We start from the raw sequence: 14,716 nt of genomic DNA, 5'->3' as shown, positions 1-14,716 counted from the left end.
CACCAAATCAAGGGGACACAAGACTGAACTTCTGTGAAAGTATAAGTAGTAGATGGGTTAATTTCCAAGAAACTCCATTTACCCTTGTGCTCTGGAAGTATTTACATTTAAAAAGTAGAGGATCTAGAATAAGGCAATCTTCCCAACTACCTCTGTTATCCTACATTTCCCATATGTTATTTCACCTGCAGAGGAAAAAAAAATAAAGAAGAAAAATATCCCTCTCTTCCAATAGGGATTTACTCCAGACTGGGAAACAGTGAATTGACTGTACCAAATAGTTGACAGATGTGCTTCAGAATGCTTTGATAAAATTAAACTACTGAAAATGACAGCTAAGGCTACATTTACATTAGCAAGAAGTAAAGAATCATGAAGAGCGGATCTGTAGAGTGGAACAGCTGGTAACAAAAATTCAAAATTTACACTAGTCACATTTAGCAGATTTGTTCTGGACTATTTCTAGTTCAGTTCCATGTACTAAATGCACATTAAAGATTGGAGCACAGTCAACACATTCTTAAACACATCTCTCAGCTTAAAAGAGGAGGAATCAAGCTCTGAAACCACAGAAAGCACACTAAACTACAGTGAGAGGACAGTCACTGATACAAACTAAGAGATTGATCTAATTTCCTTTTAGCAATCTCCTCCCTCCCACCCCTAAGAATTTCTCTCTTCCAAGCTTATTTTGAAATGATCTCAAAGCTATTAAGAGCCTATAATGGAAAGGAAAAAACCAAGTTGGTGGATGAGTATAAGAGAGAGATGTCTAAGAACAGCTGAACTGAGAGAGAGGCAGGCAAAAGCCAGTATTACATATTCTGTTCAGAGAAAGCCAGCTGGCCAACCCGTATGTACACACTGGCTAATTAAGAAGTATGTAGGTAGCTCACGCCCAGCCATACCAAATGTTATCTGCATTCTGGTGGGAGTGTGTCAAACACAGATGAGGTTAATGCACTGGGAGAAAGGGAATGGGCGCAGCACAAAGGACCAAATATCTACAGAAAACTGGTATTTTTAAATACTATAAGGAGCAGAGTTTAAGCAGAAAGGTATTAGCAAAAAGATGTTCATTTAACTAAGTTTAACACTCTGTTCTTTTGTTATCAGCAAAGTGTAAATTACTTCAGTATTTTATTTCACAAAGAAAGCATCCTTCAGCAAACAGGTTAGAGAAGCAATTTCTTTCCAAACAGGAGGTTAACTAACTTCAGCATTCCTAATGCTAAATGAAACATACGATGGGAGATATAACATCATGGTCAATTTTTTTCTTCTTATGGAACTCAGTGCTTCTACACACACAATTACTCAACCAGAACCTACTGCTATACAATAAAACAGCTCCTGGTAAAAGCACATGTTAGCAGATCAACACCTATCTTCACCTACAGTGTCCAGAAAGAAAAAAGGGTTTGAAACAGAACAAGAGATTATTTGGGATATTTTGGTTAGAGGCTGGGGATGTGCTAAGAGGCACAAAACCAGCAATTTGGGACCGTGCTGAAAAAGACCATTCAGGTTACAACACACAGCAGGAGGGTGGTAGAATCCAGTAATACAGGGTTGGGCTTATCTGCACTGGGAATTTTAAGATATATAAAAAGGACACCTGTCTGTATCTTAACCTGATAACTTCCCACACAGAAGTATGTCTGTGAAGACTAAAACTTTAGATTAGCTAAATGACAGAATGTGACTGTGATAAGGAAGAAGCAGAAAGACTTTGAGAGAACGCGTAAGAAGGGATTGCTCTTGGGAAGAGAGCACAGGGGACTCCAGGATCAACATACAATAATCTTTTCCCAAGACCACAGAAAACAAACCAAAATTCCTTAGTTCTTGCCATTTTTGTGGTCCTGTAAAAAAGCACAAGCGTTCCATATCTTTTTCATTCTAATGGAGAATGACAAGCTTACTACTGTGGCCAGTTTTCCTACCTCCTTGGACAGATATACTTGTAGAAACGATGTCTTAAACACTGCCGATGTCTCATGAGAATGTCAAAATGATGGTAAAGGACAGGACATCACCCAGGGCATGCACTTCAAAATCTCATCAGAACATTACACAAAATGCTGTTCTGAAAGGTCAAAATTTCAGAGTGACTGCAGCCACAAAAATATTAGCCTTTTTACCAAGGTCTTCATTGCAGAGGACTATATAAACACAGCTATTCTATAACTCAGCGGTTTATTTGATCTTTTCAATAAAGACAATGAAAAGGTTATTAAAGACTTCATTTAAGCAGAAATAGTTTTAGGTTTCTTGTGCAGAGTCCTATGAAAACAGTGTTATGTGGATCCCTCCCCCCAAAAAGACTTCCTCTCAGTCATTTAGCAGCTGAGGGTGCTGCTGGAGGCCGACATGCACGTTACTGCTAAGCAGCATTACGGAACATTTTAACTTAAGTCAAGGTTGCGTAGGTATGAGATCTAGACAGTAAAACATTTTGTCCAAAAGCTGATAATACATTAGACATATGCAGCTATAATGGACTAAACATGTACTGCAGTACACTCCTACTGGCAAGGCTGCCTCCTGCTGCAGGCTAGAACCATATTACCCTCTACAAGCTTAAAAGAAAACACAGTCTGCCTAAGAAAAGATTAAATAAAGGCTATTTGTGTACACTGTACTATTTGAGACTATATTTTTATCATCACCATTTCCTGTATGTGGTGTACACTGCAATACCTTCAAATACAACAAATAGAACAATTTACTGGGCACTTTTTGCCCTGCACTCCACGGTGTCTCGTACTCACAATTCAGTTTTCTAGCAGTAACCAGCACACAAATTACTAACCACTGCTGGCTTCAGGTCGCACACCAATTTGGTATGCTGGAGAGAACACTGACTGAATGATACATACAGTGGCTTTTACAGATGAAAGGTGACAAGAACATTTTTATTTGGAAAATATTCACAAGGTCTTTTCACATGATTGTGACGGTTCAGTGCATGCAGATTCCAGCGTCAGGGTTATGATGAAAGAACTGAGCTCTAACACAACCTCAAACTAATGGTGCCTAAGGCAACAGTCTGTTGCTGTATTAAGTGCAAATGCAGTACCCACCATGGACTCAAGTCACAGATTTGGTAGACTTTACTGCATTTGACAATAAAAAAATATGACAAAACACTCTTGGTCCAGAAGTGAGAAATTATTTTTTGTTACAATCTTCCTTTAAGATTTGTGCAATACTTGAGACTGTGTGGCCAGAACATGCAATGCTGAGATTAGTTCTACTCCTGTCTTTGTTATACCTATTGTGCAACGTCAGAAACAGTGCCTTACCCCTCCCCTGCAGCAGTTCTCCCTACCAGATGTAACAGGATACACTAAAAATCAAAGAAAACGCAACATCAGCCTAACAAACACACCTTTCAGAAATATATGCCAGGAGACAAGTTGGATATGTGTATTTCGGAGACTCCTCATGTACTAGCTAATAGATGGAACGGACTACTAGACTCACTGTCTTGTCAGAGGGTGCTTCCACATTTTAATTTGAAATGTTTAAATACTTGAGATCCAAACATATAAGGTTTGGACACATCTTACCACAATAAGCAAAATAAACTATTTATCTGAGCTTCATCTTATAAAAGTGTCCTTTATAAAATAAAGTACAACAGTAAAACAGGCATAGGCAGTGACTACTCAAAATCTCCAGAACAGCTTTTAATATACTGTGAAGTACCTACTCACCACATGCCAGACTACACTACACAGGGCTAGGATGAAGTCCCTAAAAAACAGCCAACACTCAGACAGCAAGAAAGATTTTCCAATACTTCAGCTGGAACTCACCACTACTTCCTACCAAAATAAGGAACATATCTCATAGTCTAGGAATTTCTACTAGGAAGAGGAAAAAAATGAGAGGACATACAACTCTTTCCTATGCAGAAAGCAAACAAAACCTTTGGAGGGGTTTTCCTGCACTTGCCTATATAGGACCTTAGGCTCCTACTCAAATCCCTATTTTAAGAGCCTGAGTTTACTTGTGCTTGGTTTCAAATGTCAAGTTCCATAGATTTCACAATACTCTCTGATTTGTTTCTGTGGTAATGTAGCACCCAGACTTGTCAACTTCTTTATAACAAATACAACCTATTAAAGAGAGTAACTCAATCTGTAGTTTTCTCATTCAGTTTTAGTAAGGTTTTCCTCCTTCCCCCCCCGTTTTGTTTTTTTTTTAAACTAAGCACATGCTTACCTACAATACAAGAATTTCATTGTTCATAGAATTAAAGAATAGCTGAGGTTAAGGGAAATTTAAAGGTCATCTAAGTCTCTCAGTTATTTAGTCAGTCAGACATTTTCAGCTTTCATCATACCTGGCATAGACCAGGTTGAGTTTGCTACTTGAGCAGGAAAACACAGTAAAAGAAATAATGGAAAGTACAAACCTTCCCATTCCTGACTAACTGTAGGCAGCTATAAATTACGCAGCGGCATTTTACAAGCAGTACACTGTGGAAGATGAAAAAACTCTGGCCCAAAATTTAGTTTACAAAATCCTATTCACTGACTGAAAATACCACACCCCAATATGCCCCTTGAGCTTTGTTACATGGATTGACGTGAATTTTAAAGGTACTAAAGGTTTGTAAATTACAGAGAGCTCATGCTTCACTAAGAGTTGTATCTAAGCAAGAGATGGCTCCTCTTTCACGTCACAGTTCATCATTAGAAATACAGGTGCACATCTTTCCAAAAGTTTTCTTGCAACTACAATTAAATGTCAACCAAGTAGGGACCAAAACTCTTACTGGAGTAAGTTGGACATCTCTTGCCTCACACATTTTTAACTAAAACTCCAAAATCAAGATGCCAGAATGAAACCAACGTGTTGACAACCTGGTGAAGTTCTGAGGAACCAACTACCACAAACAGGTGCAGTAAGTGGCTCACTTGCTTCCAGAGAAAGAGAATCTATGTCACTCTTAACACAATTCCCTGCTATTTCTGCTTGCCTTGATTTCTACCTTCTTAAAGGCAAGAAAATGTCTACAACACTTTTTTTTTTTTAAATTTTAAAAACATCCTAAATAAAAAGCAGGGCCTATCCCTGACACCACTACAGAGCTTACTATCCATATATCAAAACTGAGAATAAGGGTTATACTCCCTCTCCCTTCACAAACATTATTTTATTTTCACAATATTGCTGGAAGATGGAAATGCATTATTTCCTTCGTTTTACAGATGGCAACTTCAGTTCACAGAAATAAGGAAGTCAGAAGTTTGGCTAATTTGCCATACCTGTAACATTAAAGACTTTATTTTTCAGATTATTTCACATTAGATAGTACTTTATACTTGGTTAGATGATGGCTACCAGTGACTTCACTTTGAACTTCTGCAAGCAACTCCTCTCTCCTACCACTGCTGAATGAAAAAGCAGACATCCATGTGTGAGGAAAACACTTAGAAAGTGCTCATAAAAAGCCTATATCTTACACAGATTCCAAAACAGGCTGAAAATAGGTAATTTTCAGGGTCATTGGTCAACTTTCTTCAAGATGGGACCCTCTTCACCGGCAACCTCCTTCCAAATTAGAGAACTTATTCCAGCTTCTGCCACAGGACTCCTCTCTGAGCAGTATCCTAGACTGCACAAATGCAATTTATCCCAGAAATCCACATGGTTCATGATTTAAAGTGGAGTCCCAACCAAAAAAAACCATCAACCCATGATCCAATTCTGCTGTGTGCAGACACAGGGCAGGCAGCATTTCTGACACAACGGTGTCACGGCAAGAGGGCACACAAATACAGACAAGAAGCACTTGTTTCACTTCTTCTGCAACACACTCCTCCCATTTCCTTCCTTTACTTTCTCTGAAGTTTCCAGTCTCGAACAGATTCTGAGATCCTCCCACTACAAATGTCACTCCACATATCAAGATTATGAAAAAAAAAGAAAAATCAAACCAGTTTGTTGGTATCACACTTCTAAACTCATATTGCAGTAATTGCTGTTTATGTCTTTCCAAGGCACTGAAAAAAACCCATAAAAACTAGCATTTTGTCAAAATATCTTTGCAGGTGCTATGTCAACCAACTGAATCTTGCTTGGCATGTTAAGACCTAGCAGTTATTAACAGATTATGACAGAGGAAAAGAAACAAAGGATCACAGATATCTATAAATGACCTTTAATGTTCTTCCACACAGGCAACTGAACAGCAAAGAACTAAAGAAAATTAGTGTCTAGGCTCTATCTGTACTTTAACATCTCACACCAATACATTAAATATTGAAGACAAAGTATGCAAAAAGGTGTCAAAGGACAGGACACTCTCAAATAATGTTAGATTCGAGGACCCTAAACCTGGGTAAACCCATCTGCATCAATCCCCACCCAACAGACTGCCACAGACTGTAAGGTGCTGAGAAAAGGTAGGAAGCAAAAGAAGTAGGGAGGGGATGAATTCTTTTCCCAGCTGACTCTTGTCCAAATCCCTCCTAGGATGCTGAACTCCGCCCTGACAAAAAAATTTAAAAAAGCAAGTGGAATTAATCTGTTTACATAATGTTACTTAGGGTGAAAAAAAACATGTTGAGAAACATGGCCTAAACTGACAGAACAGTGCAACTCTGAAAACAGGTGAGTGGGAAAGACGATGCTTTGCAACAGGGATCCCAAAAGAAGATTTTATATAAACAGACAGTTGAAACAGGAAAGCACTGAATGAGAAGGTACCTGAAGAAATAAAAAAGATGAAATACTACAATTTCTTCACTTTTGTTTTTGAACAGAAATAGTTTCAGAAGTCTAAAATCCTAAATATTTGTTGTTTAACAAAAGAAACACACAGGGCCAAGGAACTGTCCTTACAATAAGTACTCTCTGGTTTCTACTTCAATAAAACAGATGTTTATATTCAGGATAAACTTTCAGAACCCCCATTTCAGTGTGGCAAGAACAGCTCCCACATGGTAACAAGGGGCATCAATCCTTCTGAGCCACTTACACTATTTTTACAGCATTCCTTCACGTGGGCCAGTAAGGAACTGCAACCGGTGCCAGAATTCAAGATGAATCTGAAGGACATCTGTCAGTATTGCCATGTTCTCAAGTAAATTTCTCTGTTCTCAAATTAACCCTTTATCTTTTCATGGAAGATACTACCATTACTGTCCTTACATAGGCTGGCTGTTCTGCAAGGAAGCACTAGAAACAAACAGAATGACGAGGGCACAAATAGAATTGGTTGAATAAATAATTGTTTTTCTTCTTAAAAGAATTCTGAAAGGTCAAAAAATAAAAAGTTTCTTTTCAGATGTTAATATTCAAATGATTAATTTCTGAAGAAATTCTCTTACAAATATTTTATACTTCCGCTACTTTTTGTATTTCTCCCCCTTTGACAACAGAAAATAAGGTTTTTTTCAGTTTCTCACTCAAAAACTTACTCAGAGCTGCAAGCACTGGAAGAGACATTTTTAAGTAAGTTCTTGTATTAACAACATACAGAAGACATACCTCGGTTTGTCTTCTCTTTCTTTAAAAAAAAAAAATCAGAAACTACATTTTTAAGAGGAAAAATGTGGAAGAAGTCTTATTTATACAACCAGTTAATTAGTCACTTAAGTAAAAAAAAAACCAAACCAAACTTTATTAAGAATCTGTGTAGCAAAACTTAGTAGAATGCACCACAGCTTTACAAGACTACCACACACAGGCAGTACAAGAAGAATGCATCCTTCGACTGTTAAAAATTAAATTAGTCAGGAAAAACACATTACCTACAACAACTGAAAAAAAAAAAAAAAAGGTTTGGCAGTTTTATAATTTGTCAAGCCTTGAACAATAAGTTCAGCAAGAAATCCCAACACACTAACTAAAATTAGAACTTCACAAATAAAATTATTTGCACTCTAGCAGGTCAAATTCCAGTCAAGTTCAACCGGTCATGACCATAAGCAATCTGCACTAGCCGAGCCTGCAACAACCTGGGGGTGGATTAGGATAACCTCCAGAGGTGCCCTCCGATCTCAACTGGTCTATGAGTCTGTCCCATGAATCAGAAAAGCAGATGCTCTTCACCTCAGTGGCAGCGAGTCTCCTGCCAGTTCCCTCCTCCTGCTGACATGTTCAGCATATGAAAAGGTTTGTGTCTTCTACCTTCTCCAGCAACTTATGCTACGTAGTTAGGAGAGCATTTATTCCAACAAGTGCTTACACAGGTGGCTATAAGAACCTGGGTGGCTTATGAGTATGGATGTCATACTCAAATCATATCATTAAGACAGCCACGTAGATTACACACATCATATTCCTACTGAGGGACACACCTTGGTGTCAAAATAAACATTTCCATGGAAAAACAACCTCTCGTCTTAGAATCAGACATAGATAAGCTTCTGGAGTGCCTGAAGGGATTTCCCTTTATTCTGAATAGCCTCTCAAAATTAAGGTCATTGATTTTACAAAGAGGAAATCTGTTCTGGGGAAGGAAAAGAAATATGCTAGCCCAAGAACTCTGGCTCTTAGGAGCCAAAGACAGTTATTACAAAATTCATTAGTCAACCCTTTTAATCTACAAGTCTAAAAACTTGTATGTTCGCAGGTGCTTCCTCTTGAGTCTTTTTTAGGATGAGCTATGGGCTCAAAGGAAGCACCTGCACAGATGTTTAGCATAATATGATACTCTCTTTACACTAAATGGATAAGGGGAGTTGTAAACATCAGGTTTGATCTACTGGTAACTCCTTAAAGTAAGTAGATATTTGTCAATTAAGAAAGAACACTGCATACACAGAGTCTACCAAAGAAAAACTTAAAAGCCTTTCTATCAGTATTTAGCCAAACTTAAGATAAGCAAGCCTACTGCCAAATAATTTTAAAAGTCCTTCTACAGGAATGTACTTTCCCTCTGGAAACCTTCTAAAGATCTCCAAGACAAGAGATTTCAAATATCTTCTACTTAGGCCTTCATAAGCTAATGATAATTTGTCAATCTAAACCCAAGAAAACCCACAACTTATCTGCAGCACTGATAGAAAGAACATCACTTAAAAGCACACAAAGGCCCTTCACGGGCTAAAAACAGATGAACTGCCAACACCTACTCACAGTCCCTCAACTTTAGCAGGATTCAGCGCGGGTAAAACAGTGCACCCAAGTGCTACCATTCCTGAGAAGAACCTAAAGCAGCAGATGGAGGAAGGAAAGCAAGCTTGGCTTACTCACAGGTTCTCAACTGGATAACAGAGGTTTTTGCCCTGGCTAAATTGTGAAGACGTGCACAATATTCAACAGCCTTTGTTGCCACCTCTTGGCCATCGCCACCTATCACAAAAATAATAAAGAACCCATCTGTCACTTCCTTTACGGAAATAATTTTTCTTCAGAGTGGAAACAGATAGTGAGGGAACAGATGAAGTGGAAACAGAGAACAACCAGAATCCTGTTTGCAGACAAGTATGACTATTTAGATCTGTAAAACTACAGTGAGTGCTGCAATTAACCTTCATTAATGTTTTATTGTGTCATCTGGAGAACCGAAGGGACTGGAAAGCAAAGAACTGGTTATTTTCAAGATAAACGACAAGATTTTTTTATTTATTTAAAAAAGGTAACATAGTTGTCAAGACACCTCTTTCTTCTTGAAGTCAAAAGATGAATGGATTAGCACTACCCACACTAGAAGGAGAATATCACTAAATGAAAGTTCCGTTTTCTCTTTATCATTATAATAGTAGTAAGAACCCAGATTAGCAAGTTGCTGAATAGTGTAGAGCACCACAGAACGTTGGTTTCTCTCAGCTGGTTCTTTGTTGCACGCAGTATTAAAGGACACATAAACCAAGGGGAAGACAGCTCCATAAAACAGCTAAGAAGCTATGAGAAGTTTGAGTAGCCAGACACCTATTAAGTAGGACTAATACAAAAGGTTTTGAAAGAGAAGGGAAACCACAGGAAACACCTTCACATAAGTAAGCTCCTTTTGCTGTCATCAAGCAATGAACTTTCTAACATCTACCACAAGAGTACTCCTGGAAATGTGTTAAGTGTTATTTGGTTTCTGTTGCATATAATACATTTTGAAGCTAAGATGGGACAAAATTGCTTTCTACCTCTGATGTTTTCCAGCCTCACAAATGTAAGACACAGAGTTGTTCCAATACTCTCCATCTCCACCAGGCTCCTTACAAGTAGAAAGTACATGATAGAAGCAGAGTAGAAAAATAATACATATCAAGCCTTTCTCCTCAATGTTCATTTTTAGTTTTTCTCTCTAATATAGTCGATAATTCTGTCTCTAACATTGCTAATGGCTTTTTTTAACATAAACCTGTATGAAACCCATCCTCTTGTGACGTTATCACTACCTAGAGCACTGAGTAGAAGCCATGAAACTGAGGAGTGTTTATTCATTTGTTGTTTGCTGAAGATAAAAGCAGTTGCAGCAGACATAAGGATGCTTTGTCAGATCCAGCGAGACAACCCAAAATAAGCCAAGACAAAGTCATACTCTCAAGGGCTTCAAGTCTCTCTTTAAATGAATATTTAGGCTTTAAGCAAGGTGTAAATAAAGGTCCTCAACTGCCTCCATAAGCTTCTAGAAGAACTTTGTAAGATTTCTCTAGGTTCTGGAAAAATAATGAACTGATAAGGAAAGAACTGAAGATGTTAGCAGGGTACTGACTTCTGTGATTCTGTTAACAAAATCATTCAGTGTAATAACACAAAATGCAAGACTGAGTTTGTGCTAATATTTATTTCATACCATCTGTCACTAGAGTCTAAGTAGAGTCTAATGATGCAGTTAAAAAAATAGTTTGATTTGGAGACTAAATGACCAATCAACATTTATAATACTCCATCTGCAATAGAACATGGAAAAGAAGAAACACCAAACATTTATGCCCAGCCCATTTCTTCATTAGATAAGATCCCCAAAAATGTCAAGGAAGTTTTTCTGAGCGTGCAGATTAACAATGTGGTAGCAAGTTAATCATTACTTATTTTGTGATCAATAGTTTGTTCCAGTTTTAAAGAGGACCAACTGCACTAGTCTTCCAGGCAATTTCATCAGCCTAGGATCATCTAAACATGGTAAATCAGTTCAACAAATAGGACTGTCCTGTCTGTATTCCCAATACTGATGAAGAAGTTCTAGCTCAGCCATTTCTAGGTGTCCATTTTTCCACTAAAAAGGATATCCAGGACTGTCCACCTAATTAAGCTTAAACTGCAACAGCTTGTGGGGTTTGTAGCTATTTAAAAAGACATCTAAAAGTGCAAAGAAACTGCCGTTCGAGATTACAATTGATGAGCACTAATTTATAAACACTGGTATTCAACTTTCAGTATATGCTTTTAATTCTAAGGTAAGTGGTAAGATAGCAGTACCTCCTGCAACCAATGCCAAGCAAACATGGAAGCTTCATACAAGCACTCATTCAACCTGCTTATTAAAAGACTTTTCCTCTAAGAAGTTACTATTGTGCAAGCCTGCTGGAAGAAACCGTACATGAAGTTAAGTTTGTTGCATGGGGCTTGCTTTCTTACACGTCTTGTCTTAAGCTTTAATGTCTGTAGCATTCAGAGTTCACAAACAATTTTGAATAATCCTCTGGGTGGGAGAAGAACACACAAAGAGATGGCAATGGAAAGCCAAAAATATTTATATTTGAAAGACAGAACTGTCATCTTAGTGAAAGAACCAAATGCTCTCTGATCAACTGCCTGCACTCAGTGATTACTCCGGAAAAGCCAGGAAATCGGAAGGGACTCACATAACACACTGAAAAACTGACATCGCCACAAGTATGCCACCACAGTCCCCTGGGTGCTGAGAAAAACATTGGTACTCTCTGACATTTCACCTTGCAAGACACATACAGAAAAGTATTAAGGGGGAGGTGCGGTGTGAAAAGACACAGGTAGTCAATGAGATCGCCACTCCCCTTCTGAAGAAGCATCCTGCTGTACCTCAAATCCTGCAATTTTACTCAAACAGTTTCTCCAGCTTGCACAGAAACCTACTAAATTCAAAGAGGGTGAGATTAAGGTCCTCAGCTGATCAAGTCACAAAGTCAGCTCGGAGTCTGAATTTCCATCATTAAGAGTGAAAAAGAGCGAGAGATACCCAACGCCTGCACAACCTCAAATGACAAGAACAGTTGAAATACCCTAACATCTCAGATAATTTTCAAGATCTATTACTCTGGGGATTCTTACCCACTGAACTGTAGCAAAGGATTCCAGTGGAAGAAGGAAAGAAATCATAGGATGCTTGGCTCCTTGCAGCTACACAGCACCTGTGAGTAGCTCACCATGTCCTTACCCAGAGTAACTAAGCTGCCACCACCTACATATTGAAATACAACTAAACCCTTGCTATTTCAAAACTAGAGGGAAGTGCCCCCCACCACCAATCATGACACGTCAATAAAAGTGAATTATTTTAATAATAGTTAATGATTTCTTATAGACACAATGATCTCACCCCTTCCTCACGTTCCAAGATTAGACAGTTTTTTCCTGGAACATAAGTACATTTGGACTGTTCCACATCTGTCCAATAGCTTTTTGTTCCTATAAGCACCACAATTCACTTGCTTTTCTCCATTAAAAATTTGCTTTATCCCATGAATTACCTTGTAATTCAGAGGTATAAAATTCAGACTTTCCTCCGCATCATATGGCCACAGGAGAAAGGCGTGGAATGCAGTGACAGTGTCCAGGCAATTTCCACAAGACCTCTAGCTGATAATACCGATATTAAATAATAGTACTGATATTGGAATGGGCTGCCCAGGGAGGTGGTGGTGTCACCATCCCTGGAGGTGTATAACGAAAGACTGGACATGGCACTCAGTGCCATGATCTAATTGACACGGTGGTGCTCAGTCACAGGTTGAACTAGAAGATCTCAGAGGTCTTTTCCAACCTAATTGATTCTGTGATTCTGTAAACTATTCATTTTCTTCGGGAGTTTAAAGTAAAGAAAAAATAAATTAAAAATCATTTTATTTCTTATCAGGTACACGGTCCTTTGGGGAAAAAAGACATATATACAAAAAAAAGACCGAGTATTATCAATGGCACCTCAGGCTGTAACTAGAATGAAGAACTGTACAACCGAGCCTGGCATTCTCTCATTCCTTGCCCTTCCTTTGTTGCCTGCTGTCACCTGTGCTGCGCTCCATCCACATCGGCGGCGGCTGCCTGGAGCTGGCAGGAAGGCAGGGAACGCTATAACCTACCGAGCAGCCTCGGCGGGGCCGACCTCGGCGGAGCAACTCCCGAGGCTGCAGGGAGCAGCCGAAATTCCCGACCCGGAGGCGGGGCGTGTGTGCTATGTGCGTGTGTCCGTGTGTGTTATGTGTGTGTACACTGCCATGCCGCGCTCGGCACCCGCGCCCCGGTCGCCCGTGCGCCGCCGCCTCCCTGCCTTCCCCCGCACATTCCCGGCCCTGCCTCCCGCGGGAACCCCCCGCGCCGGGCGGCGGGGCAGGGGCCGGGCTGGGCGGGCCGGGCGGTGACAGCGGCGGCCATGGCTCCCGCCGCGGCGCTGACGGGCTGACAGCGCGGCCGGACGGGGCCGGGCGGCGGCGCGGTGCCCGCTGCCCGGCGGTGACACCCCCGAGGCGGCACCGGGTGGGCGCTCCCGCCGCTCGGGGACCAGGAGGCGGCACCCCGCGGGCACCGGGTGGGGCCGGGGGTCCCCGCCGCGCGCTGGGAAGGTGCGCTCCGGTCCTTACCTTCTCCCGGGAGCGCGGCAGCGGGACGCGTCCTCCTCCTCCTGCGCTCTCCGTGGACGGCGCGGCCGCGGGGACTGGGCAGGGAAGCGGGTGCCGCTCGCAATGCCCGGGGGCTCGGGCTCAGCCGCGGCTCCGGGCGCTGGGGCTGCCGGGGGCTTGCAAACACCCCGCCCGCCTGCCCGCCTTCCTTCCTTCCCTCCCTCCCTCCTTCCCTGTCTCCCTCCTTCCCTCACGCCCCGCGCGCCGCTCCGCTCCCCCCCCTCGCCCCCCCTCCCAGCCGCGCTCCCATTGGTCGCGCGCCGCCCACGTGGCCCTCGCACAGGGCACGGGACGCGGGCGAGCGACGGCGCCGCCAACGACACAGCGCTCAGGCGGGGGGTTGGGGGTAGCACCGCTCCTCTCCGCCCCATTCCTACCCCTATCCTGAGGGAGACAGGCACGGACGCCCGCGGGGCGGCGAGGAACGACGGGCTCGAGGAGTGCCAGGGACGGACGAGCCTGGAGGGGGAAGCAGGGGGGGAAGAGGGCGGCGGCGGCGGGAGGAGGCGAGCACTGCGCACGCGCCGGGGTGAGTGGGGGGGAGCCGCGCATCCTCTTGGGCCGCGGCCGCTGGAACCTTCTGGAAATGGCGGCCCCGGCTGCGGCGGCGGTGGCCGGTAACGGGACGAGATGGCGGACGAGAGCTTTCCAGTCCCCCTCTCGCCGCGGGACGGGAGCCGACCTTGAACCCCCAGCGCGCCCCACCTCGCCCCGTCCTGCCCCTACCGCCCCGTCCCCGGGGTGGGGTTTTTCCGGCGGCGATGGCGCAGTGAGTTTTAACGGAGCGGTGCAGTGCGCGTGCGCCTGTGCGGCGGGCACATCCCATCCCGATGAGGAACCGGGCACGGTCCGGTACGGAGGGGCTGCGGATAAAGGTCCCGCAGCTTTCGGGAGAAGCCGCTGGACGCAGGTGCGTGTGGCGCGGTGCCGGAGAG

General features: G+C 42.3%; 1 protein-coding gene across 1 annotated transcript in view; it reads right to left on the bottom strand.

Moving 5' to 3' along the window:
- The window catches only part of ANKRD12 (ankyrin repeat domain 12), a 57,771-nt gene extending 43,834 nt beyond the window's left edge, over positions 1-13,937 (bottom strand). Inside the window, exon 1 of the mRNA XM_032692179.1 lies at positions 13,743-13,937. The gene's annotated coding sequence lies outside the window, so the exon portion shown is untranslated. The remainder of the gene's footprint in view (positions 1-13,742) is intronic.
- Positions 13,938-14,716: the final 779 nt, after the last annotated feature.

The sequence above is a fragment of the Chiroxiphia lanceolata genome, chromosome 1, assembly GCF_009829145.1.
Source record: "Chiroxiphia lanceolata isolate bChiLan1 chromosome 1, bChiLan1.pri, whole genome shotgun sequence".
NCBI lineage: Eukaryota > Metazoa > Chordata > Aves > Passeriformes > Pipridae > Chiroxiphia > Chiroxiphia lanceolata.
This window is presented reverse-complemented; position numbering and strand designations above follow the sequence as displayed.